We start from the raw sequence: 15,101 nt of genomic DNA, 5'->3' as shown, positions 1-15,101 counted from the left end.
TAAAAAAAAAAAAGGTTCCTCCTGTGATTGACCAGTGGCTTTGAACTGCTGATCTGTATTAAAAAAAAAAAAAAGAAAGAAAGAAAGAATCTAAACAAGCGACCCAGGTTTCTTTCAACCAATTCAACCAACCCATTGACATCATCATTAAAAGAACTTGAATTTTCCTCCTACCAGGATACCAGTCTGGAGCTCATGTTCAAAAACGTTATGAGACTGACGTTATTAGACATAATTTAGAGTTTCTGTGCCCACTCTAAGAAAACGAGTAATCATTTAAGTTACCTTTTCTGTCCTCTGGTGAACTTTTGTTTACTGCTCAGGTTAGTAACTAGATCCAAGATCTGCTTTTCCGTTGAATTAAATCCATTTTATAAAAATTTGAACTATACATTTTAATGGTTGTTGTTAAACATCATTGAGTCTGTACCAACTCACCCGATGTACAACAGAGCAAATCACTGCCTGGTCCCGCGCCATCCTCACCACGGTTATGTCTGAGCCCATTGTAGCAGCCGCTGTGCCAATCCATCTTGTTGAGACCCTTCCTCTTTTTTTTCTCAATAATTTGATTGGCACATAATTTACATATCATACAATTCAATAGTTAAATCATTCAATCATGTAAAAAAAAGAATTGTACAATCGTTACCATATCAGTTTTAGAACATTCCCCTCCCCATGATTAAATCGCCTTTACAGTGAATTGTGCAATTACAATCGGTTCAGTGTTCTCTCCCCCTCCCCCTTCAGTGTTTACTCCTGAAATCCTCTCTCCCTCCTTGTCACCCAGCCCCATCCCGACGTCCCCTATCAACCTTCGTATCAGTTATTCCCACTCTGCATTCGCTCCTTCTGTGCTTCACAAACTGGGACACCCAACAGAAACAATAAAAAACAAAATCAAATACGGTGGCAAGGATAAAATAATAATAATATCAAGACAAAAATACAAATAATGAGTATGAAAGAAAAGACCCCATCAACATTCAAAAATCCAGGGAAGAAATTTCTCTCATGGAACAAGTAAGAGATACGTGCACCCAGAACAAAATCAGGTCAGGTCTAGAGGAAGATCAACTGGCCCAGCATCCAGTTCGATCGAGCAGAATCAAGGTTACAATGGTCCTTGTATGATAGCAAGGCTGTTCGAGTCTCTTGCCTGTGGCTGAAGGGGACCTGCCAGCTGCTCAGTCTGACGAGTTACTCTGCAGATGGGCTTTGGGCTCCCACTGTCCTCCACAGCCTTCTACAAATTGGGTGTTCATAATTTTAGCTCTGCTACTTTTCCCTTCATCATATTCGAATTTTGTAATTGTCATATTTGGATCACACATGCTGGTGTGCTTCTTTCATGAGGACTTAGTTGACTCCTCACTTAGACAGCTGCTTGTTTGAATATAAACCTTTAAGACCCCAGACACTAACTGATAACCGGGCACCATCTACTTTCTTCACCACACTTTGCTGTAGCACCCTTATCTTCAGTGATCATTTCATGAGTATCGAGCAGGGCCATGTTATCAGAACTAACTCTTCTTGAATTGGGGGTAGAGTTAAGTAACATCATGATAAATAGAGAAAACATTGATGTGACTTAAAGGTCCCATTGTGAGGATTTTGGGTTTCTTTACATTGAATCATCAGCAAGTGCTTCAAGTCAGCAAGGTTGTATCATCAGCCCATTGAAGGTCGCTAATAACCTTTCCTCCAATCCCAATGCCGAATCCTTCATAGAATCCAGCTTCTCTGACGATTTGCTCAGCATACAAATTGACTAAGTATGGTACGAGGATACAACCCTGACACACATCTTTCCTAATTTAAATCATGCAGTGTCCCCTTTGTCTGCCTCTTGATCCATGTGCAGGTTCCACATGAGTACAGTCAAGCGGTCTGGAATTCCCAGTCATCTCAAGGCTCTCCATAGTTTGCTGTGGTTCACAGTCAACTGCCTTTGCAGAGTCAATAAAACATAACTAAACATCTTTCTGGCGTTCTCTGCTTTCAGCAAGATACATCTGACAGCACAAATGATATCCCTTGTTCCACATTTATGAAAAACAAAAAACTATATTGCTCAAATTGTCTTATGTAAGATTGGATAGGCCTGGTTTTTTTGAGATATACTCAAACATGTGTGAGTTTATGGAGTTTTCTGCTTCATTTTGTCCTGAGAACTTGGGTCTGGTCTCAAATATTCTGTCTCTGTGTCTGTCTTATATCAAGTCGATCCTGCTGTTGCAGCCACAGTACCAGTCCATCTCACTGCAGGTCTTCCTCTTTTTCCATGACCCTCTCCTTACCAAGCATGATCCCGCTTTTCCAGAGGCAATAGGTACAAAGTGTATGAGCTGAAGTCTCCTCAGCCTGGCTTCTAAGGAGCATCTGCTGTACACCTTCCGTGGCAAATTGGTTTCTCTTATGGCAATCCACATTACTTTCAACATACCTCACCAATACCATAACTCAGATGCAAAAATTCCTACGTCCTCCTTATTTATCATTCAACTTTCACATGTGTAACACAGCAACGGAAAGTGCATGGCGTGGGTCAGGGGCACCTAAGCCCAAAGTGACCTCTTTGTTCTTCCACACTGTGGAGAGGTCTTGTGCAGCAGACCTGCTGGATGCACGCACTGGTTCATTTCCTGACTGCTGCTTCCATGAACATTGACTGTGGATCCAAGCAAGGCAAATCCTTGACAACTTCCAAGGACCCGGCCACAAGGAGAATTGGGAGGGTGGCGCACAGCTGGGAAGTGCTTACTTCCGCTGGACCCAGGGTCACTGAGAGGCCAAACCTACTCACTGACTGACCCCTACGTGCTTGTCTTCCATGGGCTATCTGAAATGTTCAGTTTTCTCTTCCAAAAAAAAATAGATTCTTGAGTCTGGGCTTTTCGCCAGTTTCATTGTTGCATCCAGATTTCCAGTAATCCCAAATCCTCATCTGTTACTCTAATGACCCTTCAGTGCTGCACATTTCACTGTTATTGGTCACTCAAATGTTTACTGCTGATTTGCAGCCCCAGCAATTTAAAAATGAATCAAACTCATTACAGCATGTAGATGATTTACTAGTATATTCCACCTCCCACAGTTCACCTTGACAATAATATAATCTTATTTGGCAGAAATAAATTTTCTAGAAAAATTGTTGTTTTGTTTCAATTGTACCACTCTATCAGAAATTGATAATGATCATCACTTTAAGCATAACTATTTAGATTTGATGGAACAATTATTAATTTCTCATAGAAATTGAGACAACCTTGTAGACAAGGCAGTGAAATCAACTACTTCCCAAATGACTCTTATCCTTCTGATGAATAAAGGTATTCCAAAATTGTTTATTAATGACTCTAATTTTCTTTTCTTAATAACTAATTTTCATAGACTAACTTTTAAAAGACTAAGTGTTACAAAACAATTAACTCAAACAGAAGAAATTAAAACATGAGATAAAGCTAAGCTGCCTATAAAGCTAAGGTTGGATGGAGAAAATATATAGACAAGATACATCTCATTTCAACAAGAATAATGTTTTGTAATATATAGTCAAACTAATATCCAAAAATCTTAGGTATCTTACTGATATCAGATTGAATGAGCAAATATTCAGTATATTTAAGATAGATAGGCTCTTACTTTTTTTTTTAAACTGGAGAAAAGTATTTTTATTTTATATTACATACTACAAAGTACTAATATCACCCCAAATAAATAGAACTTCTTGAAATTGCCAAAAAGATCAACAATCCAGTAGAAAACTGAATCAAAGACATGGGCAGAGTTCTCATCTAAAGAACACAAAAAGAGGAGTCGTCCAGTTTTCACTTGAACCTTCAACTGCACGGGTCTCACGCCTGGTGAGCACGTCAGATTTTTAAAACAAAGTTTCTTCTTAGCGTTAGCTTGAAAATCTTTTTTTTTTTTTTTTTTACTTCAAGGGCTGCCCATCTACTCAGGTGACTTTTATTATCTTATCCTAATCTGTCACGTTATTTTCCTGGAGGTTGGTTTTGAGGCTCCAGGTAACCTTTCTTGTCATGGCATCGTACAGTGTTTCCTCCAAAACCTACACCACAGCTAATCTATTCAGGTGGCTGCTTTTCCTTCTTCACCAATACTGATAACCTTGTACTGGCCCGTGTGAGTGTCCTGGGAAAACACAGGACCTAGAAAGGATTTCAAAGTCAGGGTTTTCAGCATTACTCAATTTGCCTCTTCAAACCTAAGGATGCTGGAAACATAAAGGCCGGGGGCATTTTAAAGAGGGGCAGGGAGTGATCTTAGGTGGATTAGGGGTAATCTGTAAAGGAAGAAGGCGGTGGTCTGGGGCAGCCATGTCTGATTAGGGATGCAGGTTCAGGCAGCCCCAGGCTCGAGCTGTCTAAGTTTCTTTTGGAGTTCCCGGAACTGGCTCTGCCGCCAATCGATGCGGATCTGGAGGCTGGCTATGTGTCCAGCCAGCTGCAGGCCTTCTTTGAAGCTGGCTTGGGCCTGTCACAGACTGTGAGGAACTAGGATCCCAAGCCAGTTCAGAGGGGCTCCAGGTGCTTCAGAGGGCTCTGGCTCTGGAGTCTTGGGAAGGCCCTTGCGCCTTCGGAGAGCTGGTTCATGGGGTCCCAACTCCTCTGGCATCTGGGGGATGGCTCTGGCCACCCATAACTTCTGAAGTCCGTCCTGCGTGTCACCGGTGCGGACGCAACAGTGGGACACCATACTGGAGGCACATTGCAGAGGTCCTACCGACTTGGCACCCATGGTGTAACGAGCCTTGGAGAGAGAGAACCAGCCCTCCTCCCTCGGGCGTTCAAGGCTGCCCACTTCGCCTCGAGCTCCTTGAGATCCTGGAGCAGCTGCAGGAGCAGGGCGTCCGACTCGGCGCGGAGGTCTGCCTCTAGGCTCTTACTTTTATGTCACAGAAAAATATATCCAAATATTTAGGTTTAGTAATGAATGTGTTTACCTTTGCCAATTAAAATGTTATAAGATCTGTATAACCAGGACACTTATGATTACAGAGAGAAATATAGATAGATACAGCATGAAGGAATACAACAGCTAATCAGTCCACACAGCAGCACAGAGGGCTCAGTTCAACTCAATTCCATGAACAGTGAATATACTGGAAGTCATTCAACTCACGTGGGCTGGCAGGTCCTAGGTCAAGGAAGCAGACAGCAGCGTCCTCCCTGGATCAAGGCAGGCAGAGTCTGCCCACAGGCAGCAAACAGCAGGTGGGTCACCACCAGTCAGTAGCTCGGGAGCTTAGGGAAGCAGGCCCAGGTGGGATATCACACGCAAGAGCCTCAAGCTCAAGCGATGTAGGCACAGCAACTTGGTGAAGAAAGTCTCGAAGGAGCCTCAAGCTCTCGCCACACGCTCCGTGGATTGGCCTGGCCCACAGGTAGCGTAGCTCACAGTTTGAGGCAGAGAACCAGCTCTAGCAGCAGCACTCACGCTCCAGCACATTCAGGTCACCAGAGAGCAAGAGAGAGCGGGCGGGCCTTGCAGAGCCATGTATCTCTGCTCTCCAAACTTTGACCTGATTAATTCCACATGTTCCTATTAGCCAGGTTTGCACAATAAACCTACCTACCACAATAAGAAATTTAAAAGAATTATTAAAAAGAGAATTATTTACTATAGTCAAAGTGTTTATTTAAAGCAATGAATGGTTTAATAGGTTGGTTCATGAGAATTGCTTATAAAACTTTACAGTTAAATAACAATCAATTTCTCAGTGTTAAAATAATAAAAACTTCTTTAATTACAAAATAAAAGAGTTCATTTTACTCTTTGGGAAATCCCTTGTTCCTCCCCCTCCCCCTACTTAGGGGAGTGTTTTGATTGTGACATTTTGTTTGGAACCTAGTTCTATATAAATATCTTTTTTCATTGTGAATTGACATGGGGGGTGCATTTTATATTTCAGACCATCAGCTCTGTATTCAATAGATCAAATCACTTATCAGCCCCACCTCCTCTTCCACTCAACCCCACTCCCTGATTTCTTTCTCCCTCTTGTGACCCTTAATCCTCCCTTTAGCCCAAGTCAACATCTATCAACAGACTGGACCAGTGGTTCTCAATCTTCCTAATGCTGCAACCCTTTCATAAAGTTCCTCATGTTGTGGTGACCCGACAACCATAAACCTTTTTGCTGCTCTTTCATAATTGTAATTTTGCTACTGTTATGAATCGGGCGACCCCTGTGAAAGGGTCGTTTGACTCCTAAAAGGGTCGCGACCCACAGGTTGAGAACCGCTGAACTGGACCATTGTTTCAGCTTCCCTCGCTTACCCTCGTCCTTGTTGTCATCTCCAGGGTCTCCTTTGCTATGCGAGTCTCTGTCTCGGTTTCTGTCGTTAGAGTAGTGGGGGATTACAGCAGCTGTCCTTTGGGGATTCACTCAGTTGGCTCAGCATAATGCTCTTCCGATCCATCCACATCACCAGGTGCTTCGTGGTCTTGTCATGGTTTGCGAGCAGTGCACAGCATTCCATTGTGTGTACAGACCAAAGCGTCTGTATCCATTCTTCGACTAGAGGCATTTGGGTTGTTTCCAACCTCTTGCTATTGAGAACAGAGCTGCCATGAACACGGGAGTCCATGTGTCTGTCTGTGCGATGTCTCTTACTTCTTCAGGGGACATACCCCGCAGAGGTATGGCTGGATCGAACGGAAGTGAAACCTACTTCTATGTCCAGATTTCAGCATAATGCATCCCTGTGTCGGAAAATTATGAAATATGTTAAAATCTTAACAAAATGTACTCAACTTTAATACACCTGTTTCCTTTGTTTACTGTTTATTTTAGGTAATGTGCCTCGGAGGCAACAATTGCTGTCTTTGAATTTATGTTTATTCTTGTTATGTCTCAAGATTATTTTATGCTATACTCAAAATTCTTAAGATTAGTCATTATATTTTCATGTGCTTTCTTTTTAGTTGACTATTTGACTTTGCATTAGTTTGATAATTAATTCTCATAAAGTTTTCAGCTTTTAGGGATTATTAATACAAGCCAACCACAAACATTTTAAAGTGGTCGTTGGTAAGTATGTTCTTTTGTGCTGAGTCACTGAAAATGCTTGACCACCTTAGAGAAAAACCTTCAATTTTAAGGAAACCTTAAATTTAGCAAGAGAGAAAGAAAACTGATGATAAGTTTTTAGGAGGGAAAAAGAAAGCAGTTTTGTCTGAAATAGAATGTTTGGTTAGCCAAAACATCAAAGAAAATGAAAGTTAAACTTGAGGGTTTATAGTAAGTTTTAGAAGAGTTCAGAGGACTTAAGTGAGAGAGACACAGAAAAACAAAAGTAAAGCAGGAAACAAAACAAAGGACTGTGTAAATAGAGGCAATGATGAAATACATCTGAAGTGAGGAATACAAACTTAAAAGAATGAAACAAGAGTCTTGAAAATAGAAAGATCGTACTCAAAAGGCAGTAAAGTGGACTTCAAATGAAAAGATTTTGTAATCAGAAAAAGGAAGGGCTGATTTATGAAATTACGGTTTGGCTAACTTTGCTATCGAGACTTCAGATGGTTAATGACCTCAGGCTCGGCGCGAGCCCCAGCAGTGTGGTGGTGGTTGTTGACGGGCGCCGTCAGGTGGCTCCGCTGGAACACTGCCCCATCGCTGCCGTCCTGCCACGGTTCCTACGCCCAAGTGCACTGTTACAGCCACTGGGTCAGTCCTTCTCTTTGAGGGCCTCTTCGACGTGAGGACGAGATGAGACAACAGGTCGAAGGGAAGAAAAGCTAATATATTTACATTTTTTATGCATCGTCCAATCCATTATAACAAAATATGGACATATTTTAAGCTTTCTTATTGATAGTTGCATATCTTTAGAGAAACATGTTTGTCCATTGCAGACCCTAAGCGACAAATTAGTCCATTAACTACCTCGTCAAACAACATTAACAGGGACATTTCTTGAAAAGTCCTCATGGCCAGAAGCCGATGACATCTGAAGTAGACAATTGATCCTCAAACCATGGAGCGGGATTCCCACTCACTCTGCTGAGATGTTTAAACTTGGCTTTATAATTGTACTATTCTTAGTTACTACTTAGCCTAATTGTTTGTAACTAGTGGAAGGTTGTTTAATAATTCTTTCTATCGCCTGCAGAGACCATGAATTGGCCAAGCTGGCCAGTTCACAGTGCGGCGAAGTGAAACGATCTGGTGTGGCTCGTCTACCGGGTCTGGTTGTACCAAACGGTTGGGTGGGACCATATAAAGAGGGTGTGTGAACCACTGATGGAGGGGACGGGTCAGTTTTTCCATCCCACTGGGTATGTAAGTGAATCATCTCAGAAGCAGGAAGAGGGATAGAATGAATCCCATGACTGTCAGGCGAGAACCCCCAGCGGAGTGCGTGTGAAATCTGTTTGAATTGGCAGAGGCACCAGAAGCCAGAGCACAGAGATCACGAGGCAGAGCCGAGAAGCCGCGCTAAGAACACACAACCCTGAGACAGTGAGACAGAACAGTGAGCTTCCTTGTCCACTGACCACGGCAGAGGCCATGGGGCCATGTGGCTGAGAGACTGAGGACCAGAGAGACACATACCTGCCGGCATGACTGAGAAGAACTGTATCCTTAACATGTTGTAACCTGTCAGCTTCCTCAATAAATCCCATAATGATTAGTATTGTCTGGCAATTGCAACAAACTATTGAGCCCAGAGGGAAATGGAGCACTATGGAAAGGATTGTTGGTGCCGTAATAGGACAAAGAGGGATGGAGGGTGGAGGTACGTCTCCATTCTGTCTGTGGGGCTGGTGTGGAATTGGATTCTCCTTCCCCTCAGAGGAAATCAGACACAGCCCCACACCATTTCTTTGGACTGAACACTAGCAATTCAATGGAACACCAGGTCGGTCCCCCCATCCACGATCCCCCAAGCAAAACAGCAATCCTTGTAGTAAACCAGTCTCAGACCAGATAATCCTACACGTATTGTTCTCGGCGGTGCAGGTTAAATGGATTCCTTTGAGGGGCCATGGTGCTATGCCGGGCTTCTAACCGTGAGACTAGCAGTTTGAAACCACCAGCTGCTCCACAGGAGAAAGATGAGGCTGTCTATACCCATGAAGAATTGCAGTTCAGAAACCTCTGGGAATGGTCCCCCTGGCCCTACAGGGTCCCGGTGAGTCAGAATTGACTTGATGGCAGTGAGTGTTTTATGCCATATGTTTTTTTATCATATAATTCCACAGTTTAATTGCATCAAGCAGAACTGTACAATTGCTTCTACAATGTTTCCAAACATACTTTTCTTCCTGTACTCCTTGAATTCGTCTCTCTCTTGCTCTCTTTTTAAACAATATTTAAAATCTTTACTGAACATTCTTTTTTTTAACATTTTATTAGGGACTCATACAACTCTTATCACATTATATATATATATATATATATATATATATATATATATATATATATATATATATATATATATATATATATATATATATAAATTGTGTAAAGTACATCTGTACATTCTTTGCCCTCATCAATTTCAAAGCATTTGCTCTCCACTTAAGCCCTTTGCATCAGGTCCTCTTTTTGTTCCCCCTCCCCCTCCTTCATGAGCCCTTGATAATTTATAAATTATTTTGTCATATCTTTCCCTGTCCCACATCTCCCTTCACCCCCTTTTCTGTTGTCTGTCCCCCAGGGAGGAGGTCACATGTAGATTCTTGTAATTGTTTTCCCTCTTTCTCACCCTCTACCCTCCCAGTATCACCACTCACACCCCTGGTCCTGAAGGTATCATCCGCCCTGAATTCCCTATGCCTCCAGCTCCTATCTGCACCAGTGTACATCCTCTGCTCTATCCAGACTTGCAAGGTAGAATTCGGATCATGATAGTTGGGGGTGGGGGGTGGGGAGGAAGCTTTAGGAACTGGAGGAAAGCTGTATTCTTCATCGGCGCTACATCGCAGCCTGACTGACTCATCTCCTCCCCTAGACCCCTCTGTGAGGGGATCTCCAGTGGCTAACAAATGGGCTTTGGGTCTCCACTCTGCACGTCTCCTTTCATTCACCATGGTAAGATTTTTTTTTTCTGATGATGTCGTATACCTGATCCCTTAGACACCTCGTGATCGCTCAGGCTGGTGTGCTTCTTCCATGTGGGCTTTGTTGCTTCATGTAATTTCCATGTCACTGTTGTTGTTAGGTATGGACAAGTTGGTCCCAGCTCACAGCGACCTTATGTACAACGGAAGGACATACTGCCCAGCCCTGCGGCACCCTCCCGTGTGAGGGCTGAGCCCAAGGTGGGAGCAACGGTGCCAGCCCATCTCCCGGAGAGCCTTCCTCTTGCAGCTCTCAGTAAGCATGGCACCAAACACCGAGACAGGGAGACACTCCAACACCACTTGGTCTGATTGAAAAAACATTCCAAAGGCCATTGGCAGAACAAGAACCAAACCCCTCTAACCACAAGGGGGTGATCAAAGTCACTAGCATCTCGAACAAACACTGACTGGGGTCCAGCAGACTGTTAGATGGAAGCAAGAGAGCACTGGACAGTAGACGATCTCATTGGTGCCTCTCCTTTCGCAGTTGAGAAGAGGGGGAGCTGAAGAGGCTCCATGACTCGCCTGAAATCATGGAGCTACTTGCCAGAGTCTGTTACCCTCAAAGTGGGTGCTGTTAGGGATTAGAGTGAGCTCCGCCTCACAGCGAACCCCTGCACAACAGACCCGAATACTGCCCGGTCCTGTGCCATCAACACAACTGCTGTTACGTTTGAGTCCCTTGTTGCAGCCACTGTGTCGATGCATCTCCTCCGTGCGGGTCTTCCTCTTTTTGGGATGACCCTCTACTTCAGCGGTTCTCAACCTGGGGGTCACGACTCCTTTGGGGGTCGAATGACCCTTTCACAAGAATCACCTAAGACCATCGGAAAGCACATATTTATGATGGTTGGGGGTCCCCGCCACACGAGGAACTGTGTGACAGGGTCGCGGCCTGAGGAAGGTGGAGAACCGCTGCTCTACTTTTCCCGGGACTGGTGCCTCCCAGTGCTGCACTGGCTTTAGCTGAGCTTTCCAACCAAGACAGAGTAGGAAGAAAGGCCCGGTAATCCACTTCCCAAAAGCAGTCAATGCAAACCTTATGGCTCAAAATGGTCCAATCCACAAGCCATCACAGGGATGGCCCAGGACTGGGAACCATTCCCAAGTTGTGCATGGGGGTGCCAGACCTAATGGGACAGCAGCGAATGGCAGCAACAATGACATGACACACGTGTTATTGGGAACAATTCACCAAATGGGTGACATTGTCAGGAGCAAGGTTTGCCCTAGGCAATGATCCCTTCTCTATTGAACCAGGTGGACAGACTCCTTGAGGAAACGGCATCTTGTCCAAAACTCCGAGGGACCAGAAGACAGAACATCCCCTAACTTCCATATCAAAAGTATCACCAGAAGTGGGGCGGGACAGATACTGCTTCTAAAGGACCACACAGGATCCTTGATGGCTAATCGGTTAAGCACTTAGTTGATAACCAACACATGGGGAGTGTGAGCCCACCATTGGTTCCGAGGGAGAGAAGACCTGACTATCTGCTCCTGCAAAGATGGAACCAAACAAAATCAAACCCATCCCCATCGAATCAATTCTGGTCATGGCGGCACGCTAGGACAGAGTAGAACTACCCCATGTGGTCTCCAAAGTTGTAATCTTTCCAGAAGCACGCTGCCATCTCTCTCTCCATGTTGGGATTGGGGGGTTGGAACAGTGAACCTTTGGGTTATCAGTGGAATGCTTTAACCGAATCACCAAGTCTCCTCTCCCATAAAAATTACAACCTAGGGAACCCTATGGGGCAGTTCTATTCTGTCCTATAGGATCACTACTAGTTGGATTTGACTCAATGGACACACATCAACACATTAAAGACAAAGCTCTACATAAATGAGCTGGGTACTTTGAACCCCATATGAAGGCCCCAGTAAGAGGAAGAAAGTCAAAGGCTGTCTGACCTCAGACAATGCTCGAGGAAAAGGAAGAAGCCTACTGTCTTCTGTGTTAATCGGGTTGACTAGAGAAATCCCAAGAGACATTCATATGTGTATAAGAAAGAGTTTTATATAAAAGAAAAATTGTATATTGAGAAAACATCCCAATCCAGTCCAGATCAAATTCACAAGTCTGATATTAGCCGATGTATCCGATACCAATCTATAAAGTCCTCTTCAAAGTCACACAACACATGCAGTGATGCCAAATGCAGGAAGATCACAGGCCCGTGGATGGAAAGTCTTGCAGAACCAGTGGCGGTGGAAGCATCTCAGCACTGGCGTGGGTCTCCACGTGGCTCCTCCAGCTCCAGGGCTCTGACTGCCATCCACATAGCTCCATGTCTTGTCATCAGGAATGTGAAGCAGAGTATGTGTGTCCCACCTCCAGGGAGGAAGACAGGAGTTCCCAGAATCCTCAGGAGAAGGCCCTGCCCACACAGAGGCCTCATTGACTATTATGACCTGCTTGACAGGCTAGACATCACCCCTTTGCAAGTTGACAGGAAATTACATAATTGCCACACCTTCTGAGTGAGTGGTCTCAGCTGTGACACTGGGACTTCAGTTGGACTTGTGGGCCCCTAACAATAACCCCAACACCCAAATATACGTATAATGTGACCTCAATCCAGATTCCAAAACCATTCTTTAAAGAGATGAAAAAACTACTGTGTTCTGAAAGAGATCTCGAGTAAGCAAAGCACTACTAACGAAGAAGAACAAAATAGGAGACTTCTCACTTCCCAATCTCACAGCGACCTGACGTACAACAGAAGGGAACACACGGATCCCGAGCCGTCCCTCAACTGTGCTTGTGTGCGAGCTCATTGCAGCAGCCACTGTGTCAGTCTATCTTGTCGAGGGCACGTATGTCAGACGAGATCTTGTCATTCTTGCGTCTAAGGAGCATGCTGACCTTACTGCTTCCAAGACAGATCAGTTGGTCCCTTTAGCAGTGAATGGTACTTTCAATATTCGTCTCCAGTACCGTAATTCAAACACATCAATTCTTCAGGCTTCTTTATTCTATGTCCAACTTTCACATGCTTAGGAGGTGATGGAAAACACTAGGGCTAGGACCAGGCATCCCTTAGTCCTCAAAGTAACAGCCTTTATTTTCAATACGCTAGGGCAGCGGTTCTCAACCTGTGGGTCGCTACCCCTTTGGGGGATTGAATGACCCTTTCACATGGGGTCACCCAATTCATAACAGTAGCAAAATGACAATTATGAAATAGCAATGAATTTTATGGTGGGGGGGCCACTACAACATGAGGAACTGTATGAAAGGGTCTTGGCATTAGGAAGGTGGCGAAGCACTGCTCTAGAGAGGTCTTGCGTAGCAGATATACCTAATGCAATCCTTCTTTTGATCTCTTGACTGCTGATTCCATGAGCATTGATTGTGGATTCAAACAAGACAAGATCTTTAACAACTTCAAGCTTGTCTCCATTTGCCATGATGTTACCTATTGGTCCGGTTATGAGGAGTTCTGCTTTCTTTACATGGAGCTGCAAACCATCCTGTAGGCTGCCGTCCCTGATCTTCTTCAGCAAGTGCTTCAAGTCCTCACTTTCAGCAAGCAAGATTGTGTCATCTGCACATCGCATGTTGTTACCGGGCTTTCCTCCAATCCTGAGGCCACCTTCTCCTCCGTAGAATCTAGCCTCTCTGAGGATTTGCTCAGCCTACAGATGCACGAAGGAAGATGACAGGATACCACCCCATGCACCCTTTTCCTGACTTTGAACCGTGCAGTGTCTCTTTGAGGGCAGTGGTATCCTGACCTTGTGACTGAGCAAACCCTGGCTGTAAAGAGTCATGACTCAGGGACAGTCCAGGTGTTGAGCCTGCATGACGGGGGCCACAGCTGGTCCCGGTGGGTTTGTGGGAGAGGCAGAACGCGACACAGACGGAGCCTGGCTAAGGGTAGCGAGGAGCAGGGTTGGACATGTCCAGGGCTCTTGTGGAATGTTTGCATTTGAGGAAACTGTGTCCTTTATGTCCATGGGGTGGGTGGGTGTTGGGGGGGCGGTGCATGTTGGAGAATGCATGGTTGGAAACCCAGTAGATGAGAAAGGGATTAGAGGAACAGAGTCATCAACATAGAGGCCAAGGTTACAGTCTGACTCAACAGAAGAGCGTGCGGTTGTTTGGTCTCTTCATCTGATGGAGAAACACGGCGTTTAGTATTTGAACTGTTTCATGCCGTGACCCCCTGAAGCCCTGGCTCGTGTCTTAGATAGCCGGCTCTACTGAAACAGAACTACCCAGCGCGGATGGCGTTAGCAAACAGAAATGTATCCTCTCACAGCTTGGGCTACAGGTCTGACTTCAGACAAGAGCCAGGGCCTGAATTCAGAGTTTCTTCTATCAAAGAAGGAGATTGCTGCTCCTTCCGTTAGAAATCAGTTTGCACTTTGAGTCTACATAAAATTCCATCTGCTACAACATCGCTCTGAGTGATGTAGCTTTCTTTCTTTCTTTTTCTTGAAAACAATAGTGGAAGACCATCTGAATTTACTTATGGTCTACTTTAAATTGCAGGATTAAAACAGAACAGTGCTTTTATTCTTTCAGAAGGAGACAAACGTGGTGTTCAAATGAATCATTCTTGTTGTTGCCAAGAGCAACCACCCTGACACAATGGAATGAAATACTGCCCCGGCCTGTACCACCCCCGGGATCAGTTTTAAATCAGACTGTTGAGAGCTGTAGAATTTTCATTAGCTGTTTTTACTGAAGTAGATTACCAGACCTTTCTTCCTAGTTCATTTTATTCTGAAGCTTCGTTGAAACCTGTCCAGGCCCCTGGAAAATAATTCTCAAACTCGAAAGTCCCTGCCATTGAGTCAATTCCAACTCATAGTGACCGTACAGAACACCGTAGAACTGCCCCTATGAGTTTCTAAGACTGTCACCCTTTTAAAAAAATCATTTTATTGGGGAGCTTTAGCTCTTTTAAGGAGTAGAAAGCCCTATCTTTCCCCCACAGAGCAGTTGGTGGTTTCAAACTGCTGACCTGATGGTTAGCTACCAA

The 15,101-nt window shown here is 44.4% G+C and overlaps 1 pseudogene; it reads right to left on the bottom strand.

The window, feature by feature from the left end:
* Positions 1-4,271: 4,271 nt before the first annotated feature.
* The window catches only part of LOC142457785 (vacuolar ATPase assembly protein VMA22-like), a 29,575-nt pseudogene continuing 18,745 nt past the window's right edge, over positions 4,272-15,101 (bottom strand).

The sequence above is a fragment of the Tenrec ecaudatus genome, chromosome 1, assembly GCF_050624435.1.
Source record: "Tenrec ecaudatus isolate mTenEca1 chromosome 1, mTenEca1.hap1, whole genome shotgun sequence".
Lineage (NCBI taxonomy): Eukaryota > Metazoa > Chordata > Mammalia > Afrosoricida > Tenrecidae > Tenrec > Tenrec ecaudatus.
The sequence above is the reverse complement of the archived record's forward strand: the minus strand, read 5'-3'. Positions and strand labels throughout refer to the sequence as shown.